The sequence below is a fragment of the Oreochromis niloticus genome, linkage group LG20, assembly GCF_001858045.2.
Source record: "Oreochromis niloticus isolate F11D_XX linkage group LG20, O_niloticus_UMD_NMBU, whole genome shotgun sequence".
Taxonomy (NCBI): Eukaryota; Metazoa; Chordata; class Actinopteri; order Cichliformes; family Cichlidae; genus Oreochromis; species Oreochromis niloticus.
The window spans coordinates 30,941,523-30,957,376 of NC_031984.2; the positions used below are offsets into that span (position 1 = coordinate 30,941,523).

At 39.8% G+C, this 15,854-nt stretch overlaps 1 long non-coding RNA gene across 1 annotated transcript in view; it reads left to right on the plus strand.

Annotated features, from left to right (window-relative positions):
- The window catches only part of LOC112843367 (uncharacterized), a 47,766-nt gene that overhangs the window by 12,552 nt on the left and 19,360 nt on the right, over window positions 1–15,854 (plus strand). The window lies entirely within an intron of this gene.

A 15,854-nucleotide genomic window follows, 5' to 3' on the forward strand; every position in this document is an offset into this window, starting at 1 on the left:
TTGCAACATTATTCTATAAATATGCTAATATACAACCCTATTAGATACTGTTTGCTTTGTTTGTGTTGTTGGGAAATCGAAATACTGAATGAAAATGAGAAAAGTACAAAAAAATACTAACTGGCTGCACTCATCAACCATTAATGAGCAGAAGCCCATTAAAGATAGAAGGAGTAAAGTATAAGTATGTTTGACTTCATAGGTGTGCCAAATGATGTAATGTAATTTTCACGCTGTAAACATCACAATTTAGAGACATTAAAATTTAAATTACATTATTGTTGTAAAAACTGCAAAACTGAAATATTTTAGTAAGTGGTTGCTAGGAAACATAAAGATGTCTATAACTGCTGATAGAGATAACAACGTTCAAGTCCTTTGATGCACCTGTGTTGCATTTTTGGTTGCTCCACTCCTCGTGTAGGAGCTGTTTGTGCACAAAAAACAAACCAACAAACAGACAGATATGAACAATACTAAAACCAAAGTCTTGGCAAGACGGACACGAAAATACTTGGCAATGAACCTTGTGGAAGTGTCTACTGGTTATCTTATTGCCTTACACTGATGATGAGACTCAAGCACGTTGACCAGCATCAAAGTTTGAATGAATGAAAAGTGGATTTGTATGTAATATGGATTAGGAAGGCAGGTCTAAGTGCTATTTATACTCTGGCACTGAGCGAACAGGGGAAACCTCTGGCCCATATTAGCTGGCTAGTGATACTCTGTGCAAATCCCATGTAATCCTGTTGGTGTCCAGCCCTGACCTTCATTCTGCTGCTGAAACGGGAATACATGCACGTGGTTGTTAGACAAATCACTGATTTTAACCCCATAAATACACAATTGGATACTAAAAAAATGGTTTGTGTGGCACCAAAACAACTCGCTTTGCTTCTTAGTGGTTTGTGTTTTTCTATGTGTGAATGCACATGTGTATTTCATAATGAGAGAATCTAAACACAAGCCTCTTATGGCAGTCAGCGGTGGATATTTGAAATGTGTTACATCATGAACGAGACATGAATGTGACACAGTGACATTTAGATAATCCAATAACAGTATGAAATCCTTTGTGATCATATTATCATTAATGTTGGAGCCAGATGGCTATGAGTGCCAGGAAGGCTGAAGGAAAAAACTACTGTACTGTCTTTCAGATGTGTTCCTGTGAATGCTGTGTCAGTGCTGTGTTCTAGGAAGTTGCACGAAGTACTGTAATTTCAAAATGTACATACAAACATAAATACTGTATGTATGATCATTTGTCAGCTAGGACAAATCATCCTTTGCTTTGTTCTCTCTCACTGCTTCAGACTCCACGGCTCTCTTATATCACCCTGCCGCTGGCGTCATTAAACTTGAATTCAGTGTCTTGTTTACACAACTTAGAGCTACCAATCTACTGTATATTATTAAATCCACTCATTTAAAAATATTACAGCAGATTACAGATGTACGTTACGACCCTACGTTGCTAACCAGAGCAAGCATTAACTAACAGCTTCTCATGTGGCTGTAGCTCGGGAGGTAGACCAGGTCATCTGCTGATCGGATGGTTAGGGGTTCGATCCCCTGGATCTCCCAGTCTGCATGCCAAGTATCCTTGGGCAAGATACTAACCCCAAGATGCAGCCATCCATGTATGAATGAGTGTGAATGTTAGATAGTAGGCACTTAAAAGCATTGTGTGATTGGGTGAATGTGGCATGTTGTATAAAGTGCTTTGAGTACTCCAGGAGAGTAGAAAAATGCTGTATAAGGATTAGTCCATTTACCATGTCATATTTGAATTCAGATTGAGACCCAGTGGATGGATTTATAAAGTGAGGAGAATAATGTAAGAGTGAGTAAGGGGGGAACTTTGCTGCTAACTGGGTCGATTAACAGGAATTGTTCAGTGGGAGGAAAGAGTGGAATAGCCAGGGTCTGGAAAGGTTTGGCACAAGTCTGGAATTGAGTAAGAAGGAGTGGAACAGCATTATCCAGTGAGGAAAGTGAGAGCGTGGGGAGGGTATGTACAGAAGCAGGTGGGTTCTGAGTGAGAGTGGGCAAACAGTTTCCCAGTTGAATGGTAAATGGCCTGCATTTGTATAGCGCTTTACTCAGTCCCTAAGGACCCCAAAGCGCTTTACACTACATTCAGTCATTCACCCATTCACACACACATTCACACACTGGCAATGGCAAGCTACATTGTAGCCACAGCTGCCCTGGGGCGCACTGACAGAGTCTGAGTCTGGCTGGAAGCAACATTGAACTCCTTGGAGCAGCAGGCAGGAATCTGAGCAGTAGGAGAGCTTGATTATTGCTACAGGACTGAAGATGATCTGATGATCAGCCTTCAGCTACTCTCAGGTTGACCGCACTGACTCGGAACAGGTGCGAGAAAGACACCCCGACAGGTAGTACTCCACCCACGGGCGGAGCACACCCCGACAGGTAGTACTCCACCCACGGGCGGAGCCATATTCCACCTCAATCTTATGTTGCATTCCGGTTGCCTTAGAAGTCAGAACTCGAAACTGGAGGGTGAGTGCACTCCCACGTTAGTGTGTTCCAGTAGTAAAGTCAGAGAAGCGAGTAAAAACAGAATCTGTTTAGACTTTTAGCAAAGCAGAGCCATTAGCAATGCAGCGAAATACTTGTTTTTGCATTTAAAAACACCGCTGCAGCACTTTCATGTCTCGTGCCTGGTCAGTTCTCTGTGTATTTAACGAGTCACAAACACACGACAGTGGCAGCAGACATAATAACTATCTTGGTCCACCATCTTGGACTGTTAACTTGGGTTAGGTGGGCTCCTCCGACTTTCTTTGTAGTAGATCCAAGTTTAGGGGTTATTCTAGATTCACATTTTGACTGTGAAATGGAAAATTCTGACTTGTTCAGGAACACATTTAGATTCACTGAGGAAAAAACAAAGAAATCAAAAAGTAAAGCACAACCTAACCTGCCCTGACCATGACACTGCAGCTCTATGCTGTCTTGTCCAAATATGGTCCAAAAAATAAATAAACAAATAAATGAACAAGGTTTTCTTCTGCTAGCATGTTAGCATGCCCAATAACGAGCAATGAATTAAAACAGGAAGTCTGCTATCTTAATCACAAACTAGCATAAATTGAACTAACACAGTTACAGTTCTAATGAAAATGTGTTATTTCACTTAGTAGCTATAGTGACACATGGCAGTGCAAAGAACCTCTCAGCTAGCATTCTTTGGCATCATTGCTGTGACACATCAGCTGTGAGCCAGGCGTCACTCCTAATGGATAATGTACTGTATGTGTATTTGTCCTGGACCCTTTGGCATCAAATGTAAAAGCGTAATTTGTCAGACTGCATAGTGACAGTTCTTAACAGGTGTATTTCTCCCAAACCAACTTCTTTCCTTAAACAATGTAATTTTAGTACCTGAACAACACATTCTTGATGAAAATAAATAAAATGCAAGATTTGTCTTGAGATTTGTCTTGGATGACAAACATAGGATGCATGCCACTATAGCACTGCTCCTGTCTACTTCTGCGGACTTAGCTGCCAAAAAACAACGTGCATCTTGCTGTGACACTGCTGGCTTTTGTTCAGACCAGTGTCTGACAGAGTGGGTTGAGAAAACATTCATTTTTAGTGACGGGTTCAGATCCTCCAATTGTGAAATTCCTTGGATTTGAAAAGTGCTCCAGTTCTTGACTTAGATTAGATTTACTGTTTTTTTTTTCAGTGGCAGTCATGATGATGTGATTCTGGAATTTTAAATACAAATCTTAAGGTCCGTACAGGTACATGGTTATCAGCCTGCATCTGGGCAAAAACTGGGAATTAAAAAAAGCAACTCAGTGGAATAATTACTTTCTTTAATCACATCTCTGACAGCCTTCTTGGGATTAATTTTTCTCTGGGAAGGTAAATGCAGAGTTAGAGTTATTATCTTTCATATAGACTGTTTTTATCTTACATCTGGGACACTGTAAATTATATGATGGCCCAGTTATTAACTTTTACCTTATTGCAGTGCGTAGGAATATACATTCCTATAAATAAATGTGTAATTCAAACTGTAGAGTAATTTAATCCGACTCCACAGTGAATCTTCATTTTTAAAAATCACGTGTTTCCATTTCAGAAGCATCCATATTCATTGTTTCTCTCTTCGTAGCTGAAAACGCACAGACTTTGATCAAAATTTCACAGTGTGGTTTATGTCAGCTGTAAGGTGCGCTCTGGTGTAATTTTCACCTTTGCAAAAGACTTGAGAGGCCTCCAGTCCATCTACCAGCAGGTAGCTGTGCTGTACGCATGCACTCCTTATTAAAATACATATAGAATTCACCAGCCTGCTCATTTAAAATGCACAGATAATGAGACATTCCAAGTGAATAGGACGGCTTTGGTACATTTAAAGTTTTAGTAGTTGCTGCTCATAGGCACATCGTATGTGCATGAAGTGCTACATGCACGCTTACGTGTAGTATGTATAGAGCAACAATACAGTAGCATGCTGTGGAGCCAAAGTTTAATGACTGAGTGCAGTAGGTACACCTCCCTCAGGAGGGGCTGCAAAGAACATAAAGAATGTTCAATGTGCATTTTAAAACATTAAAAGCTGACTTGCTTCCTCATAATTGCTTCTCTTTTATGAAGGGAGTGCACTGTGAATATGAAAATCTCAGTAGTAACATCATGGGCTGGTATTTAGTATGCTTTATGCAGGCACAGGTGGAGCCTTTATACACCAGCAATACAACACCCTCCATACTGGCAATCCATTCATACATATTCTTATTTCTTAATTGTGCTGCCCTGTAACTGCTATTTTATTTATAAAAACATGTAATTATCTTACATAATAATCTCCTAATTGGATAATCTGCTGTGTCAACCGGGAAAATATTCACAGTTGATGTCTTTCAATAAAATTTATGACATCCCATGACCGCTTGGTCTCATGACAATTCTTGAAATAGTCGCAGAATGTGATCTGTTTGTTCTTGTACGTCGACAAGAACGGTCCTTTTTTGGTTGCGAAAACACTTCTTTGAAACTAATGTTGGATCGAGAAGTCCTTATTTCAAAGCTGGGATATGGTTCTTGTTTGGTCAGAGATGCTATTTAGTGGCATTTAATGCTCATACAAATTAAAACGGACTATTAAATTGGTAGAATTTCACTCACGCAGGTGACTCGGATTAGCTCCCAGTTGTCAGCCAAAGTGGCCTTTTGAAGTCTTTGTTATATTTAAATAAGTTAGTTATAAAAAATAACCTCTACCATATAATCGTTATAAAGAGCAAATTTATCTATGAACACCAAAACAGAGTTCTTTACCAGGACCCTGTTATTGTGGGATCTATACTGTATATTGTATATACGCTTGGAGCTCAACCTCTGTTTTCACTATAAAAAGAATAGAAAAGAGTTACTACTTTGTACATTCATCGTTGAGGGACTGTTCGGTTAAGAATCAGAAAGTTAAATATCAGCACCACTTGCTGAAAAATCAATACCAGAAGCCATGTTAGATGTTTAACCTCTGAACTCCACTTCCCATGCTCTTGCTCGCTCCCCCTTGTCTCTCTCTCTCTCTCTCTCTCTCTCTCTCTCACACACACACACACACACACACACACACACACACACACACACACACAGAGTAAATTAATGTCAACTCCACTAGACCCGCCCTGGGAAATATTGCCATGATGTGCCTCACCATAATATCATGGTTCATGTCAGGTCCAGGGCTTAAGCTACTGAGGGTAATCCTCCTTTGACGTTTTGTTAGGAGTGACAGTGTATCCACTGGTGAAGGGAGGGAATGGTAAAGAGGGGGATGGGGACCAAAGACTGAGGGCAGAGTGACCAAAATCTTTTAGCCAATATAAAACCGAATAATACTGTTCTTTTAGGCTGTCACAAAGAAGTCCATTCATAGAAATGTAACATTTGATTTAAAAATTGCACGAAGGGGGAATCTATATTGCAAAAATAATGATACTGTATACACTGGATGGATTTTTTGCAAATCTATTCTCACAACAGAATTTTCCAAATATGAAATTGATAATTTCAGCGGATTGTAATGAAAAATCTCTGTTTACAGTATAAATCACATTCACAGGAGTCTTTCTCAATAATATCTCTTGACTATTTACCATTTTAAAGTTGGTGTATATGGGAAAAGAAAAAAGCTGCAAACTCTGACAAACTTGGAGTATTATGCTGTTTAAAACTATTCAAAGTGTGGAGGACAGAAGCATAAATAATAATAAAAGGAATAAGTCATGTTGCGCCATAAAAACTGTGTAAATAAGGTCTCAGAATGTATAATAAAAGACAAGAGTAAAGAAAATGTTCCAGTGTGACCTTTATTCCAGGATAACATGTTCGGGGTGGGGGGTTTAACAAAACCGTCAGTCACTGCACAGCCTCTTTTGTTCTGAATCCCAGTGTTGACACTCTCTCCTGATAATGCCAAAGATCTCATTGGTTCTTTTATCTATTGTAGAATATCTGTAATCAGATTTGTGCAGATGCCATGTTGGGTCATTCAGCGACACAGGCACACGGATACTTACATATATATAAAAATAAACACCCATGCACATAATCACAAATCGCGTGTGAGTTGAGGACAATATATCTTAAGTACATGGAACATTCTGGATCCAACATTCAAAATATTTTGAAATAGGAAGCCAAGGTTCAAAGATCCAGTGTTGCTTTGTGATGCATTGAGATGTAGTGAGTCTACATTCTTGTGTGATAAGTGAGATACTAGGCAGACTGAAGAAATACTGCTGAATCCTTACTCTTAACGTTAATTGTGAGCCATAAAAAATAAAGGTCCCCATCTGGAACTGCAACTCAACTCCACCTAACAATGAACAAGACAAAAAGTGGCATCTTTATGTCATCTAAAATTATGCTCAGGGTATTCAGCGATGGTAGTAATGCACCAAGAAGCAGATTTTCATGGATGTTTTCTCATCTAAGAATGGTTAGCCAGCCTTCAAAGCCTTCAACAAGATGTACCTTTACATTTATGTTTAATTCAAAAGTGAAAGGTTACAGTGCAGTAAGTATGCTCAGAAGTCAAAGGCAGATGTCTACAGCTTACCAAATGGGCTGCTGCCAAATTTAGTGTCAATACAACATTTTCACAGTTTTGACAGGATTTTAGGAGCATTTTTTTTTTTCAAAATTACTGGAAGGGTTCATTAATGAAATTTGGTGAAAACATTTGTGACACTCACAGGCCCGTGAAATGGACCTATTAATTGTGTTTGTGCTGTTGGTGCCTTTTAGAGCACTTTTAAGGAAACTGTCTGGTAAATATTATGGTGTGGATTAATTTGTCCAAGAACTCTATGTTCCAGTTTTAATGACTGGAACACTGGAACCTATTAGTCTCATATACTAGTAATTAGCAGGAGTATGTGTCTGTGTGCTGCACTGAACCAAGCACACAACCAACCCTGTCAGCAATAAACAATAACTCAGTTTGAAATGGTCATTTCCCCCTAAAAACCTACCAAACAGACAAAAAACATGGCAATGACCATAATGCTTACTAACTCTTAGGCTGCAAAATGTGGAGTCCAAAACTGATGATTGACATGACTGCAGCAGTCTTTTACATACTGACTATGCTAAACATCAGCACGCATGTGCCATTGCAAGCTTACCATCACAGTTACTACCCTCGCTTCATAAATGCAACACAGTTCAACCAAACAACTATGTGAAAACTGACCGCACTCGTTGCTGTTGTTCACCAAGCCATGGTGTTGGGATTTGGTTCATTTTGCTAATGCAACACAAACTACGTCAAAGTTACTGAAATGTACCAAAACTACCGCTCTTCCCCCTCTCTGTTTGATTGGTTAAAATCAAAACATAAGGGTGTATAGTGAGCTTCAAGTTTACCAAAGTGACAACAATTATGTGTCAGACAGATGTACGGTGGCCTTTTACCAGTGTAGATCATGAACTTTAAATAGCTTTATTTTATTCAGCTTTCACTGAAAAGAAGAACATAAAATGAAATGAATGGGGAAAATTGTGAATCAACTTTTAGCTGAATGAACCTTGAGGGATTTGATGCTATGCTGCTGCTTTCTAAATAAATCTTTTGTATCTTTTCCCAGAATCAAGGCTCCTCACATTGCCAACATGATTGCACAAGTTGCTTTGGATCAGAATATGTGCAGAGTGTGTGCTTAACCTTTGGTACATTTATAACAGCGAGGTATTCTGATGGTACAAAGAATGAATAAATTCATGCTTTTATCAGAAGTGTTTATGAAAGAAGAAATCCAGACTGCCTACACTTTGCAGCATCAAAAGGTTTTAGAAATATCACTGGCCTTGAGGTTCTTGCTTCCTGGAGAGATTCATTCAAAAAAAGAGCCATTTGTAACAACAAGTTACTTCCTCTGAGTTAACTCTTCGTCAATATGCACATTTCAGATGTTTAGAAGTGTAACCTTTTAATAGCAATAGTTTGTTTCTGGATGTTATTAGTCAATATGATGGGTGGTATGATAAGGCAAAGATGTACAAGGACATAACACCTGTAGCTATTACACATTATGTTCAGATTTCATATTCAGATTTCATAAACTGTCTCAGTCTGCAGTCCTTTGTGAAGAAACTGTTTCCTGCTTCTATGCCTTTGTAGTTTGTAATGTCATGAGACATGAATGACATGAATCTTACAACTCATGAATGAGATGTAAGATTCCTTGATGGATTGAATGAATGTTTGAAAGTGGTGGGAATAGATTTAACACATGAAAACATCATTTAGTGGATATTCAGCTGGCTGGAGAATGTAGCTAGGCAGCATTGGATGGTAGTGGGATGACTTTATAAGAACAAGAAGAAGAACTGAAGCAGAGGCGACCATTAAATGGTGGAAACTATAGAAGGAAGGATGTTGCACAGAGTTCAGGGAGGGATTGAGTCAAGCTGTACGTGACATTAAAGCAGTACCAGATGACTGGGAAAGTACAGCTAAAGTGGTGAGGGCAACTGCCAGGAAGGTATTTGGTGTATGTCGAGGAAAGAGGAAAAGACTGAGAACCTTCACAGACAAGGAGACTTAATGTTTAAATGAGGAAAGCACCTGAGTTTTTGCCTTGGCTACTACCAGAGCTGGATTCGATTTGGCTTGCTGGTGATCTGTCAGCTCCCTTTAGAGTCCCACAAGGTAACCATGCAGACAAGGACTCCTTCTTCAACTCAACAGTTCCCTTCACCTCTGATATGCAATCTGGTTCGGGATTACTGAAATGACAAACACCAACCACCTTGTGGCCGCAGCTTCACATAATTGCCTCAGCAGTGGAGTTAGGCAACATGGTCCATTCAAATTCAATGTCCCCAAACTCCCTTGGAGTCCTGTTGAAGCTCTAACAGAATTGAAGAGTGCACCTTCACCATCCATGTGGATGTGCCAGGCCTGTCCACCATTTTCTCCCATCACCCGATCCAACTCACTTCTAGATAGATAATTATCTAGATAGATAATCAGTTGACAACTTTGTTCCTGTCTTCCCCTGGGAAAGACAGCAGATTAGTTGATAGTCCTTTGACCTATAGTGTCCTTATGGACCCCTCTCCAATTCCTATTTTTTGGGTCTCCAACCACTGTTTTCCCTATTGTGACTACAGAAAACCTAGAAAACGTATATAGAAAAATATGAAAACCGAATTGCTGCAGTCCAAGCTTGTGTCCAAGTACATTAATCAATGGTTTCAAACTATTGGTTCAAAGTTTAGTTTAGGCCAAAAATTGGGAGCCTCGAGGTCCATCATCAACTTGATGTGAAAACTATTGTGAAAACCAACTATTGCAGAGGACTTCTAATCATCAGTTAAAACAGTGATGAAGAGAAAGAAATGTATTTTTATGCTAATCAGCTATTGTTGCCATTATCTGCTGAATTGAGGCTCATTAAGCAACAATTACACTATATGTACTAATTTACATAGTTAGGGCTCATCCATAAGTGGGAAAATCCTTTCCCCCCAGTCATCACTGCTCTTTAGAAACTCCCTCTGAGACCAGCAGAGCCCCAGATAACAGGCAGAAGCAACTGGAATAATAATGAGGAATAGGCTGGGAAAAAAGAATTTCTTCACGCCTGCCTGGAGGGAAGAAATCTCACCGACACAGGTAAATCCATTTACACACTGCAGGGTTAATTGCCTTGAGCTATAGACATGAACATCACCTGCAGAATAACAGAAAGATGAAATGCTGGCACTTGATCTTTCCTTAATATCTCCCTCTCCACACAAATTCCTCCTGAAGTACATACATAAAATATGTATATGTCTGGGAATACACGTATCCACCATCCACTGGAACGTTTTCACCTGAGGCCAATTTAAAGATTACTGGCACTGGTCTCTCTCCATAAAATGAGCATTTGTGTTAATTACATTCATTTTTATGATGGTTGGGCAGTAAACTCAATTTTGTACCTCAATGACTCTCAATAACGGCAAGCGATAGAAAAAAAGGCTTAAGACAAAATCTTAAAACCTACATCGATATTTCAAGTAGGGCTGAAGGTTTTATCTAGAGAATAAAATCTCAAAGCTTTTACATTAGCATTACCTCTTACTATAGATGACACACACACTAATCCAAGCAAGTGCTTTTACAGCCCAGGTAACCCTGCTGAATCTCAGCACACTGAGTCATGGTTCTGTTCCCTGCATTTCCTATTTAGAGCCAAATAAAGGACTCCCCCATGGTCATTTGGCTGAAAAAAGCATAGAACAAAAATCTGATCATGACTCATCATTGCTACATAGTAAATTGGAACAGCAACACATGATATTAAATTGAAATGCTGCAGCCTACATAACCATTTTCCATCCACTTATAGGCTGTATAAAATGATAGATGACATGGTCGTTGACCGTGTTATAGACCATAAACCATCCTATATCCTTGGTTACACTCCCTGAGAAACTAAAAGACGTTAGATGCTTTCTAAAATATGCCCGGTTAGAAAACCCCCCCATCAAATTTACTTTTTTTCTACTCACTTGTATTACAATCTCCTGAATGCAGCTTGTATGAAAGGTCGAGAAAAATACAGGAAATCAACAAATGCAGTGATGAACAGTCAGGGTTTTGGCAGTGTATTATCCATTTTCACCATCACCCCCTCCTTTTTCCCCCTCTTTTTTTTAATACCAGTATCTATTTCTACAGTAAAGTGCTCTTTGGGCTTGTGTTTTGACCTTTGCGTTAATACTTAAACAGTAAAAGAAAGCTCTTCTGTGTATCCTCCTCATTAGAATAGAGATTTGCCTGTCGGACTGTAAATTATTATTTTCATTGTCAAACGGTAATCATGCAGTGTTGCGCAGTGATGCAAAAGTGATGCAACTGTTATTCTACTTTCTTGAAGGAATTAATAATTAACTAGATGCTAGAGCACTTCCTGGATTCAAACTGCTTCTATTTGAGCTGCTCTTGGGAAGGGATACACATAGGCTAAGTCATCAAACAACTCCAAGGCACGCTATTTTCAAATAAAATTTAAAATGAGAACCGTGTCTGTTTTCTGTTTGTGCATCTCTTTTTCAGGTTTGCAACTGCTGTCTACAGCAATTAGAAGGGTTTTTTTGGTGCAGCTACATATGTTAATTTCATGCTAGTAATTCCCAGCAACCAACAGAAACCACTTGCAACCGGTCTGGGAATGCACATGTTTTCTTTAGGACCACTTTCCTGATGGTCAATAACTGCTGTCTGGGCATTTGGACTGAGGCTTAAAAGAAGTTTGTTGAAGTTGCTCAGCAGAGTGACAGTGCAAGAAAGTCCCCTGTACTAACATTGGTGTCACTTTTAGTGTACTATTTCTACAGTTTATGCTAGCTTAATTTCAGAATACAGTGTTTATTTTACACTTTGTTATGGAAAAACTCACTATGAATGTTTCAACAACAATATTTTTTCACCGCAAATACAAAATTCTTTGGATTTTGTATTCAGAAAAGCTCAGTTTTGGAGTAAGTAAATGCTGGTGTAATGTGATCATAGAGCTAAAATAGAGTTCAGATTGAGCCAGCAGATATGTAGTTTTAGCCCTGTGCTATCATGTGAGGCATTCATCTACTCTACTTAACTTCAGCACTAATTGTTTCCTGTGCTAAATGTCCTGTACAAATTACCAAAGGGAAAATGCTGAAGCTGCTGTGCATAAATATAACCTTGAAACACATAGCTGTAGATGGGGAAAAATAACTTTGAAAATGTATAAACCAAACAGAATGTTCACAGAAAATCTGAAAATCCAACAGAAGCAAATAAAAGACCAAAGACAAGGCCCAAGAGAAACCCTTGTCCACTCTATGCTGGTACCTTGTGTTCTTGTTCTTGTATAGATTAAAGCTGCTCCTATGTACTACAGGCAAAACATACGGGGAGGCTAATATAGCTCAAAGACTGTGCATGCTTGAGCCTACGAGGCCTGCACGGAAGCTATGCCAAGTGTGTGGGCATGCGTTTTCCGAAATCTGTTTGCATGCATGGGTGAGAGACTGTTTTTTCGGAGTATATCGGAGAGTGCGTGGGCGAACGAGAGGTGGAAGGAAAGAACGGAAGAGCGCACTGATAAACTGAAGAGCTGGCAAAAACGGGCAGTGATCCGGGGGAGGGGAGTGGGGGTAGTGACAGCTCGACTTTAACGGGGGCTTGCACGCTCTGTCCCCCAGTGGGCATCCTGGAGTCTCAATAAGCAAGCGCTGGTGGATGAGGGTGTATGTGTGTAGAGCCTGAGTGATGTCCCTTTTTTCTGTGCATCAGCTCCACAGGGGGAATGCCACCTGCTAACTCCTCGTTAACTAGCAGTTGTCACGCTTATGCTAGATGTGTGTTCGTGTGTGTGTTTTTTCCCCGTCTTGAGTGCAGAGAAATGTGCATGGATTTGTGTGCCCATTTCAGTATATTGATGTGATCGGCCTTCAGTGGGGAGTTATAGTATATATGATCAAATGGAAGGCGTGCTGGAGCTCTGATGAATTCATTTAATATTCCACCCTGTAAGGCGATGTTAATGCTTCCAGTAAATACTGCGTGATATCGATCATTGCGCACTTCAGGCAAGGACTTAACTCTAGTCTTGATTCATGCTTTTAGATATGTTATAATACTGGTGGTAGTACAGCAATTTTGTCGAGATAAAATGTTTCAGGGCGCTCATCCATCATGCCTTATGACAACTATCTAGTCTGTTTGCTGACAATGGCCCATTTTTCAGGACACCAAGCTTCATTCTGCAGAAACCTCACAGAATGCAATTTTTCAACAGTTTCCATTCCCCTAAAATGCAATCTTTTTAATGCAGCAGAGCCATAGTCTCTTATACATTAGAGATTTGGAGAGTTTCAGCTATAACCTCACCAGCTATGCAAAAGTGAACGATGACCTTCAGATGCTGTGCGCGCACTACAGGACATCTTGAGAGAATATGACCTGTGCTTTGATTTGATTGGATATGAAATCTGCATAAGCTGACAACCACCAATCACAGCAGTGCTTTTGGATGGATTTCAGAGAGGACAGCTTTTGATTTCTGTGGGATTGCTTCCAAGGAAACCCTAGCAGTGCAAACCTTGCTGGTGTAGTCAATTGGCTTTGATAAAAGTGCTGGTGAAGGGTGTTGATGAGGGGGTGGGGATGGTAGGTGGGCTGCTATGAAGAAGAGGTGAGTACATGAGTTAAAAAGAAAGAAAAATGAGAGTGTGGTGATGAATGAGGGAAGGCGGGTGGGGGAAATAAGCACTTGGAGAAAGTATCTGGTTGAAAAAATGGGGCGGGGTGGATGGAGGGGAGTAAATGGTGTGATTGCGTGAATATGTGAGTGCATGTATGTCTTTTATGGGGGAATGGCTATGTGCAACGGGGTGGCAGAGATGATCAGTGAAAGTGGGTGCGTGTGAGAGTCAAATGGGCAGGGAAACGTTATCGATGATAATGAACAGAAGATGAAGGCTATTCATGGCTAGCTGTTCTCTAAATAGGACACAGAAGTTGGAGATGTCACCAGTGCTTCTCTTTAGTACCGTGATGCGGAAAGATCCTGACAGACATGGACTGGGGGGTACTATCAAGTTTTTCTAAATAAAATAACAATTTTTTCAGTGTAAAAAAAACAATTATCATAAAACGCTGCTAACAGATGGAATTCACAGCAAACCAGAGGAGCCTATGTTTATGACAAAGCCAGAGGCTGATTCAACTGCTAATGGGCTGGTGGCAGAAAATGACAGACCAGCAATGATAAGTTAGAGACGGCACGTGGAAACATCAACTTTCTGAACATTCTGCTTGATGAGCCATCCAGTCATAGGATAATGATTCAGTCAAACCAACAATAAATGTCTCCAATGGCAAACAGTTGTATATGTTGAACACGTCAACCTGATAATGGTAAAAACACATGCTTCATAATGGGGACCACGCTAACCAGATGATGTTGTTGAAGTGTATTTTAGTTGCCAATCCAGTGGCTGGCTAAGGTAAACTTTTGAAGCAGGGGTCTTGTCTTCTTAGATGGGTGTTGTAGTTTTTGTGTCCATGAATCCGTGAGGATCTACTTCATTCTGCTTGGTTCAGAATGACGGAAAATTTCGTCTTTCCAGACGTCTGCATACCGTCAGGTTGTTGCTATTGCATGGACCATTCGCAATGAACATTGCAACACATCAACTACATGTGTGCCCCAGGCGGCAAACTTCAAGCAAACTTCAAAGAAGTATAACAGGAACTCACCTAGTGTCCAAAGCTGTCTGTGTCTGAGTCCAGGATAGAGTTCTCACAAGAGATCAACACAGACCAGCTTTTAGTAGGCTACAGGAAATTTGCATGATTACTACATGAAGCGAGACCACTGATCATCTAACATGATTTGGAGGCTGCGTTTGGTTTTATATAAGGGGGCAAGGTTCGCTTCCAGTTCTGCTTCAAAGCCTTCGTTTGAGAATCAAAGTTTCCTGGTTCCTGAAGACATTTTGTCCTCTGAAAGAATAACTGTAACTTTTCTCTTCTTTTACTTTAGAAAATATTTCTGAGAGTGCCTCTACAAATTTCTCTTGAGAGAATACTGTGGTAAGAATTATTTTGAAATAATAAAACCAAAGAACACCTGGGCTGTTCTTTTCAAAATCCCCCACTCAAAGTTCTCTGCCACTGTCTTAAAATGTGAAAAGGTTTTTACTGAATGATACACTTTCATAGATTCTCCGTGAGATTAACTGTGACATTTGTTGGGAACAGGGTGTGATGTCAGTTATTCGAATAAAATAAAATAACTCTCAGGTTCACCATGTTCTCAACCGCCCACTGTTTTTCCCATCAGCTAATCTCCAAGTCTGGGTTACTTTGACATCAATGCACAAATCTTATTTCTTTTCACTTTTTAGAAATTTTTTTTCAAGACCCTTCATGCAATGCTTTTAGGATGAGACACTTGAATTTTTGAGCTTTGATGAAACACTTTTATTTCTGGCATTTTATTATGGTATGCAATATAATTATTACTATTATTATTGTGTTAATAAGTGTAATTTTAATGTCATGAAAGAAGCCTACATTATATTTTTCCATTGAATGATGCAGGGTGGCTTCAAGCCTGCATGAAATCACTGCATGTGCGTTTCCTGCTTGTGCATGTGATTTGTAGCCATGTGTGTGATGAGAGTCAGTGTAATTGAGACCTTTAAGCACCACATGACATCTTGTGCAGGGGGATAAAACATGGGCACTGTATCTGGATCAGGTCGATTTGCATTGGCTGAGCATCAGCATTAAATTAATA